Source organism: Neophocaena asiaeorientalis, unplaced genomic scaffold, assembly GCF_003031525.2.
Source record: "Neophocaena asiaeorientalis asiaeorientalis breed wild unplaced genomic scaffold, Neophocaena_asiaeorientalis_V1.1 scaffold486, whole genome shotgun sequence".
NCBI lineage: Eukaryota > Metazoa > Chordata > Mammalia > Artiodactyla > Phocoenidae > Neophocaena > Neophocaena asiaeorientalis.
In genome coordinates, this window is record NW_020172841.1 from 139,565 (window position 1) to 157,928 (window position 18,364).

Genomic DNA, 18,364 nt, shown 5'->3' on the forward strand with positions numbered 1-18,364 from the left:
TCAACACCAATTCACTATTTATAATTCTATTTCATGTGTTAGAAAACAAAGCTAATACTATTGCATTACAGCCAATTATTGCCTTTCTATTTTGTTTTCATATACAAGTAGCTAACACAAAGAATAAAAATATTTTAAAAAATAAGAATAATTTAGATACTCTGAATAATTTACAACCTTTTATAACACTCATTCCACGTAAGAGTAAACCCTGATATAAAAGAATTTGGTTGCATATTGATGGAGACAGGTTTTACAATTGTCATGACTCACTGTTTTCTAGTAAATGCAGAAATAGTTCTGAGGTTAATCTTCCATATCAAAATAAAATGAGCAGCCACCTGCTCTAATGACTTCTCATTGCTCTGAAGTGGCTGATGAGCCAGACAGTAGCTGGAGAAGGAAATGCCTTATGATGCCAGTGGTTTGTTTACCTAATTCTACTTTAACTCATTTTACGTGATCTTTCAAATGGTATTTATGGTTTTCTTCTAATTATAAAAGTAATGTATTTCCATTGAGAATACATAGAAAATTCACCTCCATTTTGAACATTTAGAAATTTAGTAATTAATTTTCTTAATATTTTCAGTGCATGTGTAATTTTAAATTAAAAAGGAAAAATATCGTATGTACAATTTTCTACCCATCATATTTCATTTAATAAACTATTGTGACTGTTTTATAATATTAAAATATTTGAAAAACATACTTTACTGATATTGTAATGTTTTTGCCTTTATCAATATGGTAATTTATGTAACTAGCCTACCACTGTTCAAAATTTAAGTTGTTTCAATTTCTGGATAATATAAATTAATAGAACTTTAAATAGGACTTTAACCTATAGGTTAAGTTTTTTTTACATAAAGATTTTTGAAAAATTCAAAGGTTTGCAATGAACATTGCCAACTTGCTTTCTAGAAATTTTAATCAACTCACACGACCAGCAACACTGAATGAAACAGGCCATTCAGGTGTATCATTGCTACATATAAATTAACTACTAAATTCTACTTTTCCAAGTTAATACATAGAAAATCATATCACTTTGTGATGGTTTGCCAGTCTTTGACATTTCTTTGTGGTTTTCACATAATTTTTTTTAAATTTGTATTTCATCATTTGGGAATTGCCTATCCTTTTTTTTTGCCATTTTTTTTAAAGGAGTACCTCATATTACTAAAACCAAACCAAACCAAAACAAAATTAAAAATTCTATATAGATTAAGAATGTCTACACTTTTCTGTCATGTATGTTCTAAATCTGAGTTCTAAGGTTATAATAAATTTTCAATACCACATATATTATTTTTGATATCAAATTACTTTATTATAATTTAAACCACTAATTTTCTCTCCATGGTCTTTTACTTTATTATATTTATAAATAGCATTAGAAAATACATGCATAGTACTGTTTAATATTTTAGTATCACAGTATATATATGTTTCAGATTTTTAAAATTAATATCATGACATATATATATGCATATACAAAAGATCATAGCAAATATATATAAATTATCTATCCAACTAATTTCATTTAATAAAATAAAGTGTTACAATTTTATGAGAGTAAATATTTTGGAAATTAATTCTTATGTTCTCTCTCTTCATCTCTTATTATTTCTTCCATAACTCACTTCTCTTTTCCTTGATTTTTGTCTTTGTTTTTAAGTTTAGTATTTCTTTTCTAGTACATAAAAAAGTTTTTAAGGATATGTTTTATTATTATTTTATTTGAGACATATAACTTTTTCTCAAATATTCAACATGCGTTTCACATTGTGAATGGATGTTCCCAAAATATGTTCTAAAATATTGTATTTATTTTAATGATTTTTTTCTTTATTTTTAAAATAGTGACTTTTCTTTCTTAGGACACCTATGATTCTTTAGGTTGAGTTCAAGATTATCTGTCTTCCTTTTCACTTTTTGATTTTTTACCCTTCATTTGAAGGGGTATATTCAAGTCTATCAATCACATTGACATCAGTTATTCTCCCCAAAGCATTTCTCCTCTAATTTTTAAAAATATTTTTCTATTAATTTTTAGTTTCCTTGTAATATTTCTGTATTTCACACATCTAACTTTCACTTCATCTTTTTTCTTTTATCTTCATATATGGCTTTATTTTTTGTTTCAATTTCTATTCTATAGAAGCTAAACATTCTTTCATATTATTGGTGTTAATAATCTTTACAAATCTTTCTTCCATTATGTTTTTTATTTTTTAAGATGTTGGGGGTAAGAGTTTATTAATTAATTAATTAATTTTTGCTTTGTTGGGTCTTCATTTCTGTGCAAGGGCTTTCTCTAGTTGAGGCAAGCGGGGGTCACTCTTCATCACGGTGCACAGGCCTCTCACTATCACGGCCTCTCTTGTTGTGGAGCACAGGCTCCAGACATGCAGGCTCAGTAGCTGTGGCTCACGGGCCCAGTTGCTCCGCAGCATGTGGGATCCTCCCAGACCAGGGCTTGAACCTGTGTCCCCTGCATTAGCAGGCAGATTCTCAACCATTGCGCCATCAGGGAAGCCCCTTCCATTATGTTTTTTATATAGTTTTCCTATTTGATTTTCTTCTGAGAATCAATAAGAAGCTTTCCTTTCCTTTTTCTATATGAATTTTTATATGTAGATTGTATTTTCTTTGAAATCATTCTTAGTGAAATGAGATTTACCCAGATTCTCTACTTGTTGTTAGTTCCAATGAGTCTCTGCATGACATTTCAACTTTCTTTGGAAACGCCATATAGTTTAGGAAAGATGCAATATCTTTTGCTATCTTGCTATACAGGCAGCTCACCAGACATTAACCATTTATTAACTCTCTGACACTTGATATAGTGGTAAACACTGATCCTCAGTAGTCTGGAGAATCAAGCTATGAATATTTTGTGAGGACTATACACAATATAGTTGTAAAATATCTGACGTATTATCTGGTCTAAATTAGGCAAATAAATAACTGGAGTTATTACAATTCTATGGTGTTCAGCCATGTTCTGGGTTACAGTCTTGATTTTTTCTGTGTTGTTCAGTTTCTATGTATTTTTAAAATTCTTGATGGGTGTGACTCTTCTAGTAACATGATCAGTTAAATTTCATGAATTTACTCATTAAAATTTTTCTTTCATGACAGAAGAGGTGCTGAACATAAATAAGTCTATTTGATAACCAAAACTGGTTGTAGTGATTTAAGTGCAAAGGAGTCATAAGAAGGTTTTATGGAAGAATATAGAGGGAGGAATAAATATTTTGATGAACTAAATACTTATAACCATGCATATGAACATAGTTTGTGTTACATAATCCTCAATTTTCTAAAACTGTGTTTAGAAAGTTTTTGAAAAGTCAGAGCTTATGAGAATTAGAATACACTTTACATTTAGAAAATTTTTGAGTATTTCTATTTCTTTTATTATATGATAATATAATAATGATAACATATTAATAAATAATATTTATAAGTGTATATTAGATAATAAAATGGTAATATAATATTTTATTTTAATTATTAGCATTTAAAAATCTTCTTTGGAGCATAGGTAAAACATTCTCTGACATGAATTGTACCAATGTTTTCTTAGGTCTCCCTAAGCAATATAAATAAAAACAAAAATAAACAAATGGGACCTAATCAAGCTTACAAGCTTTTGCACAACAAAGGAAACCAAACAACAAAAACCCCAAAAGACAACCTACAGAATGGGAGAAAATATTTGCAAATGATGTAACAGACAAGGGCTTAATCTCCAAAATTTACATATAACTCATACAACTCAACAACAACAGCAAAACAAATAAACCAATCAAAATATAGGCAGAACTTAATAGATATTTCTTCAAAGAAGACATACAGATGGCCAGTAAACACATGAAAAGATGCTCAACATCACTAATTATTAGAGAAATGCAAGTCAAAACTACAATGAGGTACCACCTCACACTGATCAGGGTGGTCATCATTAAAATATGTACAAATAACAAATCCTGGAGAGGATTTGGAGAAAAAGGAACACTACTACACCACTTGTGGGAATGTAAGTTGGTACAGCCACTATGGGAAACAGTATGGAGACTTCTCAGAAAACTAAAAATAGAATTACAATATGATCCAGCAATCCCACTCTTGGGAATATATTCAGACAAAGCTATAATTCAAAAAGATACATGCACCCATATGTTCATAGCAGCACTGTTCACAGTAGCCAAAACATGGACACAACCTAAATGTCTGTCAACAAATGAATGGATAAAGACATGTGGTACATATATACAATCCAATACTACTCAGTCATAAAAAAAAGAACAAAATAATGCTATTTGAAGCAACATGGATACAACTAGAAATAATCATACTAAGTGAAGTAAGCCTGAAAGATAAAAACAAATATCATATGCTATCACTTATATGTGGAATCTAAACTACAGTGCAAATGAACCTATCTACAAAACAGAAACAGACTCATAGAGAACATTCTTGTTATTGGCAAGGGGTGTAGATAGGAAGAGGAATGGACTGGGAGTTTGGAGTTGATAGACGCAAACTATTACATTTAGAATTGATAAGCAACAAGATCTCAATGTATAGCACAGGAAACTATTGAATATCCTGTGATAAACCATAATGGAAAATAATATAAAAACAGAATGTATATATGTGTATAACTGAGTCACTTTGCTGTACAGCAGAGATTGCCACAACATTGTAAATAAACTATATTTCAATTAAAAAATTAAAAAAACTAATGAATAAATAAAAGCTTCATTGGTATGGGAATGATATTTATTAAAATTGTTGGACTAGGGATTCCCTGATGGCACAGTAGTTGAGAGTCCGCCTGCCAATGCAGGGGACATGTGGTCGTGCCCCGGTCCGGGAAGATCACACATGCCGCGGAGCAGCTGGGCCCGTGAGCCATGGCCGCTGAGCCTGAGCGTCTGGAGCCTGTGCTCCGCAATGGGAGAGGCCACAAGAGTGAGAGGCCGGCGTACAGCAAAAAAAAAAAAAAAAAAAAAAATTGTTGGTCTAAGTTTTTTTCTCTTATTCCATAAATCAAGATATTGATCAAATGCCCTTTCTCCAATTCTGACAGTTCATTGAAACTAAAAGAATTATTACTATCCTATCTTCAAATTTTAAAAATTTTATTTACCAATTTTTCTGCTTTGAACAGTTATCTATGACTTTGAAAGCATGCAGACATTGGCATAGATTAGATAGAGCTTCAAGCTATAGGTACAGATCAAATCTGTCTGTACATATTGAAATAAATTTCTAGACACAAGACAGAGCCACTCCTTCCCAGAATACCACATCAGCAAACCAAGCTTTCCTGTTTCTGTAAATTCTGTGTTTGACCAGAAATGAAGTATATGCAGTCGCCAATCACCAAATACCAACTCATCTCTGGACTATACACTTGTTTCTTTGTTCCTTGATCTTTCTAAATAAGGTCAGATTTGTAACCCCAGGCAATTTTGCCCTATTTTTATGTGCTGCTTCTAACACTCTGTAAAACTCACTCATGCCCAAAATTGTTCAGAAAGAGTGCTCTGTTGCTTCTAAGGCACTGTACTTCCTCAGTCCATGGATTGTTTTCCGTTGAACAGAAGACATCATTTTCTTTATTAAATTGTTTTACTTTTGATGTGTTGACTGTTTTGGTGACAAGAGGGAACCTGAAGACAATTGCTGAACATTCCAAGACAGCTCCCAAACACAGACAAAGATACCCACAGAGCCTTTTGGCCTACTGCCTCTTCAGCCACTCTCTGAGATCTCCAGTAAGGTTCTCTTGGATTGAATTCCACTTATTTTGCATTCTGAGCTCTTCAAGTTTGTTTCTGTTAATGCTTCTGGGTGGAAAATTGCAGTGTGATAGACTCCATATTTTTTGCAGTGAGACCTAGTGGGCCTCAACATTTGGGTTTGTGGCCAACTTCATCTACCAGGTAAATGTCTTCAAGAGGTCCTAAATAGGTCTCAGTAGCTGTGTACAGGCAGCCAGAAACATTACATCTGTTTGAATTTGGTAGGAATACTTCAAAAAGGGAAAATAATGGGTACCCCTCAATCTAAAGAAAGCAAGATGACAGCCACTGGAGGACTCAGAAAAGCTTTGAGGTAAATCCACAGCATAAACTCGTAGAGGACTCAGGGAAATAAATTAAGACAAACGATTTGGACCATTTTGACCACTGGAGCATCAAAATATAAGTAGGCACAAGTTAGACTATTAAAAGCCTTTAGTGCATCTGCCACTATAAAGAAATCTTCTCATGAAAAACATAATATATCTGTTGTCAATGGGAATCTCAGAAGTCAAAGCCACAAAATTGGTGGACACACATCAAGCACTTGAGAGTTGTTAGAACCCTCACCACATAACTGTAAGACTCCTTTCCTAGGATAAGTTGGTCACAGAATGGGTTAGGTTGACACTAGGTCACCTGCCAACCTCAAGAAAGTTTCCATTCAATGAGAAACACTGTAAAATACCATAAAATTCCTAATCCAGCAGCACATCCATTAATTTGGCTCTGAGGGACCCAAGGCTTAGCTATAGAAATGGGATCCTCAAGTTTAAAGAATTGAGTGTATCCCATTCCAGCATACCTGCTTATTTTATGTCTAAAAACTGTGGTCCTGGAAGAAGTAGATATCTACAAAAATGGCAAAATCTTACTAAGATAACCTAGAATTGCAATGGTCATTATGGGAAATGTTCCAATTAGACAAGGTCAGTCATTTAAGAAGTGCACTTGAAAGCAGAGTCTCCCAAATCAAACAGAATGGGATATCTTTTATAATTGGCATGCAGAAGCCTTCAAAATCCTTTTTTTTAAGTAAATTTTTATTGGAGTATAGTTGCTTTACAATGTTGTGTTAGTTTCTGCTGCACAACAAAGTGAATCAGCTGTACGTATACATATACCGCATATTTTTTAGATACCCTTCCCATTTAGGTCACCACAGAACACTGAGTAGAGTTCCCTGAACTATACAGTAGGTTCTCACTAGTTATCTGTGTATATTTTATATATAGTACTGTATATGTGTCAATCCCAATCTCACAATCCATTCCACCCTTTCGTTCCCCCCTTGGTATCCATATGTCCATTCTATACGTCTGTGTCTCTATTTCCTTTTTTCAAATAAGTTCATCTGTATCATTTTTCTAGATTCCACATATAAGCAATATTACACAATATTTGGTTTTCTCTTTCTGACTTACTGCACTCTGTATGACAGACTCTAGGTCCATCCACCTCACTATAAATAACTCAGTTTAATTTCTTTTGATGGCTGAGTAATATTACACTGTATATATGTGCCACATCTCCTTTATTCATTCATCTGTTGAGGGACATTTAGATTGCTTCCATGTCCTGGCTACTGTAAATAGTGCTGCAATGAACATTTCGGTACTTGTATATTTTTGAATTATAGTTTTCTATAGGTATATGCCCAGGAGTGGGATTTCTAGGTCATATGGTAGTTCTATTTTTAGTTTTTGAAGGAACCACCATACTGTTCTCCATAGTGGCTGTATCAATTTACATTCCCACCAACAGGGTAAGAGGGTTCCTTTTTCTCCAAATCCTCTCCAGAATTGATTGTTTGTAGATATTTTGATGATGAACCTTCTGACCAGTGGGAGTTGATACATCATTGTAGTTTTGATTTGCATTTCTCTAATACTTAGTGATGTTGAGCAGATTTTCATGTGTTTGTGGGCAATCTGTATGGCTTCTTTGGTGAAATGTCTAGGTCTTCAGCCCATTTTTTGATTGGGTTGTTTGTTTTTTTGATATTGAGCTGCATGTTCTGCTTGTATATTGTGGAGATTAATCCCTTGTCAGTTGCTTTGTTTGTAAATATTTTCTCCCATTCTGAGGGTTGTCTTTTCATCTTGCTTATGGTTTCCTTTGCTGTGCAAAAGCTTTATATTTAATTATGTCCCATTTGTTTATTTTTATTTTCATTACTCTAGAAGGTGGGTCAAAAAATGTCTCATTGTAACTTATGTCAGAGTGTTCTGTCCATGTTTTCCTCTAAGAGTTTTATAGTGTCTGGCCTTACACTTATGTCTTTAATTCATTTTGAGTTTATTTTTGTGTATGGTGTTAGGAAGTGTTCTAATTTCATTGTTTTTCATGTAGCTGATTAGTTTTCTCAGCACCACTCATTGAAGAAACTGTCTTTTCTCCATTGTATACTCTTGCCTGCTTTGTCATAGATTAGGTGACCATAAGTGCATGGGTTTATCTCTCGGCTTTCTATCCTGTTCCACTGATCAATATTTCTTTCTTTCTTTTTTTTTTTTTTGTGCTCGTAGCATACTGTCTTGATTACTGTATATTTGAAGTATAGCCTGAAGTCAGGGAGCCTGATTCCTCCAGCTCCATTTCCTTTTCTCAAGTTTGCTTTGGCTATTCAGGGTCTTTTTTGTTTCTGTACAAATTTTAAGATATTTTTTGCTCTAGATCTGTGAAAAAATGTCCTTGTTTTTTTGATATGTATTGCATTGAATCTGTAGATTGCTTTGGGTATTATAGTCATTTTCACAATATCGATTGTTCCAATCCAAAAACAGTGTATATCTCTCCATCTGTTTGTGTTGTCTTTCTTTCAACAGTATCTTATAATTTTCTGAGTAGAGATCTTTTGCCTTTTTAGGTAGGTTTATTCCTAAGTATTTTATTCTTTATGTTGCAGTAATACTTGGAATTGTTTCCTTAATTTCTCTTTCTGATCTTCCATTGTTAGTGTTTAGGAATATAAGAGATTTTTGTGTATTAATTTTGTGTCCTACAACTTTATGAAATTCATTCATGATATCTAGTTGTTTTCTGGTGGTATCTTTAAGATTCTCTATGTATAGTGTCATGTTAACTGCAAACAGTGACAGTTTTATTTCTTTTCCAATTTAGATTCCTTTTATTTATTTTTCTTCTCTGATTGCCATGGCTAGGAGTTCAAAAACTATGTGGAATAAAAGAGGTGAGAGTGGACATCCTTTTCTTGTTTCTGAACTTAGAGGAAATGCTTTCAGTTTTTCACCATTGAGAATGCTATTTTCTGTGAGTTTGTCATATATGGTCTTTATTATGTTAAGGTAGTTTCCCTCTATGCCCATTTCCTGGAGAGTTTCTATGATAAATGGGTGTTGAATTTTATCAAAACTTTTCTACATCTATTGAGATGAGCATATGGTTTTTACTCTTCAATTTGTTAATATGGTGTATCATACTGGCTGATTTGCATATACTGAAGAATCCTTGTATCCCTCAGATAAATCCCACTTGATCATGGTGTATAATCCTTTCAGTGTGTTTTTGGATTCGGTTTGCTACTATTTTGTTAAGGATTTTTGTGTCTATGTTCATCAGTGATATTGGCCTGCAATTTTCTTTTTTTGTGATATCCTTGTCTGGTTTCATATCAGGGTGATGGTGGCCTCATAGAATGAGCTTGAGTGTTTCATCCTCTACAATTTTTTGAAGAGTTTGAGAATAATAGGTGTTATCTCTTCTCTAAATACTTGATAGAATTCACCTGTGAAGCCATCTGGGTCTGGACTTGGGTTTGCTGGAAGAATTTTAGTCACAGTACTTGTGATTGGTCTGTTCTTATTTTCTGTTTCTTCCTGGTTCAGTCTTGGAAGATACAACCTTCCAAGAATTTGTCCTTTTCTTCCAGGTTGCTCATTTTTTGGCATATAGTTGCTTGTAGCAGTCTCTTATGGTCCTTTGTATTTCTGTGGTGTTCATTGTAACTTCTCCTTTTTTCTTTCTGATTTTTTGTGCCCTCTCCCTTTTTTTCCTGATGAGTCTGGCTAAACATTTAGCAGTTTTGCTTATCTCCTTAAAGAACTGACTTTTAGTTTCATTCATCTTTGCTATTGTTTTCTTTGTTTCTATTTCATTTATTTCTGCTCTGATCTTTATGCTTTTTTTCACTTCTACTAACTTTGGGGTTTGTTTGTTCTTCTTTCTCTAATTGATTTAGATGTACAGATAGGTGGTTTATTTGAGATTTTTTCTTGTTTTTTGAGGTGGAATTGTATTGCTATAAACTCCTCTCTTAGAACTGTTTTTGCAGCATCCCATAGGATTTGGGTTGTCGTGTTTTGGTTGTCATTTGTTTCTAGGTATTTTTAAATTTCCCCTTTGATTTTGTCCATGATCCATTAGTTATTCAGTAGCATATTGTTTAGCCTCCATTTGCTTGTGTTTTTTTAACATCTATTTTGGAGTATAATTGTTTTACAATGTTGTGTTAATTTCTGTTGTATAACAAAGTGAATCAGCTATATGTATACATATATTCCCATATCCCCTCTCTCTTGTGTCTTCCTTCCACCCTACATATCCCACCCTTCTAGGTGGTCACAAAGCACTGAGCTGATCTCCCTGTGCTATGCAGCTGCTTCTCACTAGCTATCTATTTTAAATTTGGTAGTGTGTATATGTCAATGCTACCCTCTCACTTCATCCCAGTTTACTCTTCCCCTCCCCCATGTCCTCAAGTCCATTCTCTACATCTCCTGTACCTAAGTTCATCAGACCTTTTTTTTTAAGTTTCCATATATATGTGTTAGCATATGGTATTTGTTTTTCTCTTTCTGACTTATTTCATTCTGCTTGTGTATTTTACAGGGTTTTTTTCTGTAATTGATTTCTAATCTCATAGCATTGTGGTAAGAAAAAGTTCTTGATGTGATTTCAATTTTCTTAAATTTACCAATGCTTTATTTGTGATCCATGATGTGATATACCCTTGAGAATATCCCTTGTGCACTTGAGAAGAAAGTGTATTCTGCTGCTTTTAGATGGAATGTCCTATAAATATCAATTAATTCTATCTGATCTAATATGTCATTTAAGGTTTGTGTTTCCATATTAGTTTTTTGTCTCAATGATTTGTCCATTGTTGTAAGTGGAGTGTTAAAGTCCCTCACTATTTTTGTGTTATTGTCAATTTCTCCTTTTATGGCTATTAACATTTATCTTCTATTGAGGTACTTCTATGTTGGGTGCATAAATATTTATAATTGTTACATATTCTTCTTAGATTGATCCCTTGATCATTATGTAGTGTGCTTCCTTGTCTCTTGTGATAGTCTTTATTTTAAAGTTTATTTTCTCTAATATGAGTATAGTTACTCCAGCTTTCTTTTGATTTCCATTTGCATGGAATATCTTTTTCCAACCCCTCACTTTCAGTCTGTTTATGTCCCTAGGTCTGAAGTGGGTCTCTTGTAAACAGCATACATACAGGTCTTGTTTTTGTGTCCATTCAGCTAGTCTGTGTCTTTTGGTTTGAGCATTTAGTCCACTTACATTTAAGGTAATTATTGATATATATGTTTCTATAACAATTTTCTTAATTGTTTTGTGTCTGTTTTTGTATATTTTTTTCTTTTTTGTGTGTTTTCTGCTATTCGGTAAAAAGGCTTTAAGATTCCACAATAGCTTCATTGAAAGATTGATTGCAAATATCCGATGAAAAGTTACAGACATGAGTGGTATCTAAAACAAAAGATTATAAGACTTACATGACTCATAATATTCCTCTTTATTGTCCTTTTAGCTGAGTACTCAGTCTAATAATCCTCTAACTGAATTTCTCTTCTACTTTGAAGAGACCACAAGGCCATAAGAGAAGTCCACCAAGTAAATGGCCTTATTACTGCAACCAGGTACAAGGCCAGAAACCTAAAACACCTGGACCTTCCCCTTTTTGCCTCCAAGGACCTCATCATCAAAACAATGGCCAAAATCTTGATGTCTCATTTTCAATCATCAAAAACTTTGGGAAAAATATTATCCTCAGCGGTTTTGTCAAATCCTTCCACACCAACTCTAATGTACCTTTGCTTATCCTCAGTGGAAGGATTCAATATAGACCCCTCTGAGTATTAATAGGAATCCAAGAGATTCTCTGGTAAAATGCTACTAGTTATTATTTTAAACAGCCAGGGGGAAACTAAAATTAGAATTAGGGGAAATCTTGCCAAGTATTTGTAAATACTAGGGCTATACTCTCTACTTTAAACCCCACTTGCTTGGGAGTCTTCAGATGGGATCCTGGGAAAACTGGCTGGCCAGTGAAAAATTCCTACCAGAGAATTTTACCAGATTCAGCTCTCCCAGCTCTCCTTAGGATCTTGTTGAGAAAGAAAGGTAAAATTTCACATTTTCCCCTCCTTTCCTAATCCAGATTTTTGTGAATAAACAATCCAATTTCACTGTTTATTGATATTTTCTCCCCAATGTATGGCAATTGCCTTCTTAATTTGTCTCATCTTTTGTTCTGAGAACTTTGCTTTGCTTTCTGCCTGCCCAAGGCACATGGCTTTTTGGTTCTCCCTTATACAGGCAGCTCATGTCTCAGGTTGTTGTCCCCAAAATATGGCCAACAGAAATGTGGGTTGCACTCCATCTGTAGCTAGTGGTCTACCAACTGTTGCCAACTCTCAAAGGAATCATCTAAGTCTTTCTTTTGGCTATCTTTGGAAGTGGCTCTTAATCTTGAGAGAGTAGTATCTTTTGTACCCTCTTTGGGGATGCTTCTTGCATCCCTGGTGTTCAATACTGCCTGGAATATTTACTGTTTGTTCCAGCTGAAATTTGACAAGATATTTAAAATTATTTTTTTAAGTAGCTCTATGGTCAGAAGTTGTCCAAATTGGAAGCTGACATTCAGAATATGGTAAGAATTTTTTTAAAGACCTTTTTCCCTAAGCCAAAATGAAACTATGTATCCAGAAGTGGGAAAATATTCCAAGGACAACAGCTCTAAATCTAGAACACTGGAATCTTCTTTTTCTATTTTTTTTGGCATTATCATATCCATCTTGTGGTTAAAATTTTAAAACAGAAGCTATGAGATCTCTGTTTGCATCCATGTGTATCTTTATGTATGTCTATACATGTATGTTATAGATGTGTGATTTTTCAACCTTAAATTGTATTGCCAAAATTAATTTGTAAAACACTTTATTTAATTTACTTAAATAAAATCAAACATTTACATAAATCAAGTATGCTCTCAGACATATGGAAGGTAAGCCAATTGTATTTCAAGTTCACATGGTCTAAGATAAACTTCAGTAAATCTACTTTAAGTTGTTGGTTTAATTAAAGTAGGCATGTCTTTAGATTTATCAGCATTAAATACAAATTTTATTCTACCTAGGTTTACTAAAAATCAAATGAGCTCATGTTATCTCTGTCACAGAATTTGTCAGCAAGAAAGATAACTTAAGATGGTGGCTTGCTCTTCAATGTCTCATTTTTGAAGAGCAAAATTTTTGAAATTTTCATGAGTAATCTAAACATTATTGTTAAGAACAAGTAAATTAAATAGATGTAAGATATGGGCTTTGCTGGTGGTGCAGTGGTTGAGAGTCTGCCTGCCGATGCAGGGGACACGGGTTCGTGCTCCGGTCCGGGAAGATCCCACATGCTGTGGAGTGGCTAGGCTCATGAGCCATGGCCACTGAGCCTGCGTGTCCAGAGCCTGTGCTCCACAATGTGAGAGGCCACAACAGTGAGAGGCCCACATACCACACACACAAAAAAAGAAATAGATGTAAGATAAAAATTTTCTTATTGTTGAACTTTCCAACAGTAGTTTTGCTTTATGGTCCATCTACTTAATAGTTTCCAAAATATTTTTGGTATCTTGAAACATTCAAGTTATACTGAGGTAAGTTAAATGATGGCTATTCATTGAATATCAAGATCATTTCCAAATAGGATAATACATTAATTATTGATCCTTGTTTTATCCACTTTTAGCTTCCCTATATAGAAGAACTAAATATATTTGAGCCTATTAGTAGACATGTTTTGTGAACATTGAAGATTTTACTGTGAGGGAGAATATAATTGTAGAAATTATAAAATGTATTTATATATTTTCCAGTCTTCAGAATGCTACTGTAGCAGTCCACAGTTGCTTCCTTCTTAACTTTCACTGGGAATAAAGAATTATATGGGTTAAGGTTTATAATCAATATATGTAATTAAAATTACTTTAAATAATAAGGATGAAAGAAAATAATCTGTATGAAAGCCAAATGACTAGTTTCCCCAGAATGGGGACAAAATAATAAAACAGGACAAAACTTGAATGAATATACAATGTTGTAGAAGATTTGTAGAAAGAGAATTTGAGAAAGGAATTTTATGTGTGACTAAGCTATGGTCAAACTTTTTCTTTCCAAACCGCATGGGAAGAATACTTCACTGCTTGTGTGGCACTGCCCTCTCCCAATCCATGGATTGTTTTCCCTTGAATAAAAGACATCAAGCATATCATGATTGTTTTAATTATGTCATTTGATATACCACATGTGTTATTTCAATAATTTAAGCTTTTTCAGTAATTTAAGCTTTTAAATATTTAGATCCAGTCAATATATTATAAAAATCTTGACATAAAAACTGAATGGTTTTTAAACCATGTATTTAAAAAGTGACCATAGAAACTCGTTCAACTATAATATTTTCAAATAGTTTACATTCTGATTTTAATAATAATAATCTTTGTGTAACACAATAAGAATTTGCACATATCTACATTATACTGATATATACCTGTCAAATGTATATGTTTGCATTAGTTATGTTCTAAGCACATTTATTGAAATTTATGATATGGTGAGCATACATGCCATCTAGAAGTAAATATCTAGACTATAAAACTACTATGTTAGAATTATGTATAAGGTTTTTCAGGGAAAGGAGATAGCAATTAATTCTGTCACAAAGGAAATCATCATTTCACAAAGTTTGGATCTTGACAGAAAAATGACATTCTTCTAGAGTTAGATGTGGTGATAAGCATGAAGAGCATTTCAGGGAGGGGGTTAAAAATAAAGAGGCTAAAAGTAAAGTGGCAATTAATGTGTATGTGTTTTAGAAATGGTTTATAATTTGCTGTGCCCAGAAAATAGGGAGAGAATTAGAGGAGGGGAAGGAGTGGAAATTTAATCTAGGAAGGTAAATTGGAGCATATTATGAAGAGGTTTAAATACCAAAATAAAAACTTCAAATGCTGTTCTCCAAACCAAAGGAAACTTAACTATAGTGATTCTGTGATTGGGTTTGACAAAGAAAATTCTGACTGAAATACAAAAGACACACTTAAAGGCAAATAAAAGAAGTAGCCAGTGAGGAGATTTAGAAAGTTATTACATTATTTTATACAAAAAATAAAGCAAGGGCCTGTAAAATGAAAGCTATGAAATTACCATTGATGTAGATGGAATTCTGTGAAAAAAATTTCATAAGCTTTATCAGTGAGACTTGTGGGAAAAGTGTACTTTAGGTGTATATATAATTATTTTGCTCTCATGCATACACATTTTCATAATTGTCAAGAGTATTTAAATAGTGCACTTGGTACACTAGCTGTTCTGTGGAATTTCAGACATCACCCAAATGTTGAGAAGACAATCTGAGCAGATAGGAAGATTGAATTCTCATTATTCCATCTGTGTTTCCCTTAGTGCTATATATACACATATAATACATACACAGATTCAAACACATATTTACGTATTCATATATTGACATCATGTGCTTAAAGTATGCATTTTATTAAATAATCTTAATGTAGCCCATTGGGAAATGCTTTTTCTTTAAATCTCTGCTGCTTATTGAATTACAACACTTCTCATACAGATTAACCATTCTATTACTCATTTTTAATTTTGTGTGTGTTTTATTTTTCCACAAGTACATATAACCATTCTATATGTCACTCTGTTGAAAATTTCTATTGTAGTTAGTGAGAGAAATAGAATACTCTCAATGATGAGAGAAGTGCAGAGTTAAGTGCGAGAGTTTCTCAAATGGCAGAGTTTCACCAAATCTTAGGGAATGGGATAAATTTAAAAAAACAGAGAGAGCACAAAAATATTTCTGGTTCAGAGAATAGTAACTATACTAATTTTAAATGTAGAGCTCACTGTGGATATTTACAAATTATAATTCTTAAGTATATCAAAATCATATCTTAATATTGTGTTTATTATAAATGCAAATAGTAACATGAATAAAATTTGTGGAGATAAAACTGAAAAGAAATAATACACCAATCCTAAGACTCATACACAACTATAGCTGCTAACTCTATTGTTCTTTTCATAGTTATGATTTTACAAAATGAACCAAGTTACATTCAGCTTTTTAATGTCACATTATAAAAAACCATAAAAATGGCACAATCTATTTCCAGATTCCCTTTACAGTAATTTTCTTCAGGATTCATATTCATATACCAATAATTTGGATTTGGGGGCATATTAAAATGTTTTCCTTCATAACTTTGATATGAACCTGCTATTGCCTTGAATTATTTTACAGGCTTGTTGAAATCCTACTCATCTTCAAAGTCCTCGCTCACATTATATGCTCTAAACATAGCCTTCTGAAATGCCAACCAATAGGAAAAAATCTTTTCTTATTCTAAGTAGACTATTATGTTTTCCAAATATACTGACTCTAATTTCTAACCCGCTCAGGCACAGGGTCATGGTCTGATTCTGAAAAAATATTTTATACTTTGGATATTCTCAATATGTCATTTTATCATTCCCTTAATATAATGCAATTGGCAAGTGCAAGATACACACTTTAAATATTCCATATATAAATTGACATACACATTCACACACAGGAACACATTTGCATAGCACATCAATACCTGAAATACAATATCTAAAACAAATTATCACAGTTTATAAACTACTTGATAAAACCAAAATCCTCCTCTAAAATATTTATATTGAAAATAATAAATATGATTTTAGAATTGGCTTCCTATATAATTTGTATATAAATATTAAAATACAAATGAGATGAGGTATATATTTCTATATATACTTTTAAAACATGTCTAAATAATCCCAGCTGTGCAAATTTTAGGATTTAACAGCAATATTATTTTTTAAAATGTACCCTGTTTACCAATATTATTCTTCAATATAACTTTTTTTTATTTTAAATTTTTATTTGTAGATTGTTTTAAATTTTTAGGTTTTTTTAAAAAAATTTATATTATTTGGAGCATAGTTGATTAACAATGCTGTGCTAGCTTCAGGTGTACAACAAAGTGGTTCAAATATACATATATCTATTCTTTTTCAAATTCTTTTCACATTTAGGTTGTTACAGAATATTGAGCGGCATTCCCTGGACTATATAGTAGGTCTTTGTTGGTTATCTGTTTTAAATCAAGCAGTGTACATGTCAATCTCAAACTCCCACTCAATCACTCCCCACCACCCTCCTACTTGGTAACCATAAGTTTGTTCTCTAAGTTTGTGAGTCGGTTTCTGTTTTTTAAGTAAGTTAATTTGTATTATTTTTTTGAGATTCCACATAATTGCAATATGATATTATATTTGTATTTCTCTGTCTGACTTCCTTCATTTAGTATGATAATTTCCAGGTCCATCCATGTTGCTGTAAATGGCATTAGTTTATTCTTTTCTATGGCTGAGTAATATTCCATTGTGTATATGTACCACATCTTCTGTATCCATTCATCTGTCGATGGACATTTAGGTTGCTCCCATGTCTTCACTATTGTAAGTAGTTTTGCAGTGAACACTGGGATGCATGTAGCCTTTTGAACCATGATTTTCTCCAGATATGGGTCCAGGAGTGGAATGGCTGGATCATATAGTAGCTCAAATTTTTGTTTCTTAATGAACCTCCATAACTGTTCTCATAGTGGTTGTAACAAACTGCATTCCCATGAAAAGTCTAGAAGGGTTCCCTTATCTCCATGCTCTATTCAGCATTTATTGTTTGTAGATTTTTTCATGGTGTCTATTCTGACTGGTGTGAGGTAATATCTCATTGTAGTTTTGATTTATTTTTCTCTAATAATTACTGATGTTGAACATCTTTTAATGTTCCTCTTGGCCATCTGGATGTCTTCTTGGGAGAAATATCTATTTAGGTCCTCTGTCCATTTTTTGATTGGGTAGTTTGTTTCATTTGTTTTTGATATTGAGCCACATGGGCTGTTTGTAAACTTTAGAGCTTAATCCCTTGTTGGTTACATCATTTGAAAGTATTTTCTCCCATTCTGTGGATTGTGTTTTTGTTTTGTTTATGGTTTCCTTTGCTGTGCATAAGCGTTTGAGTTTCATTAGGTCTCATTTGCTTATTTATTTTTTTTAATTTCAACTACCTGATGACTCAGAAAAGGTCTTGGTATGATTTATGACAGAGAGTGTTCTGCCTATGTTTTCCTCTAAGAGTTTTGTAGTATATGATCTTACATTAGATCTTTAATCCATTTTGAGTTTATTTTTGTGTATGGC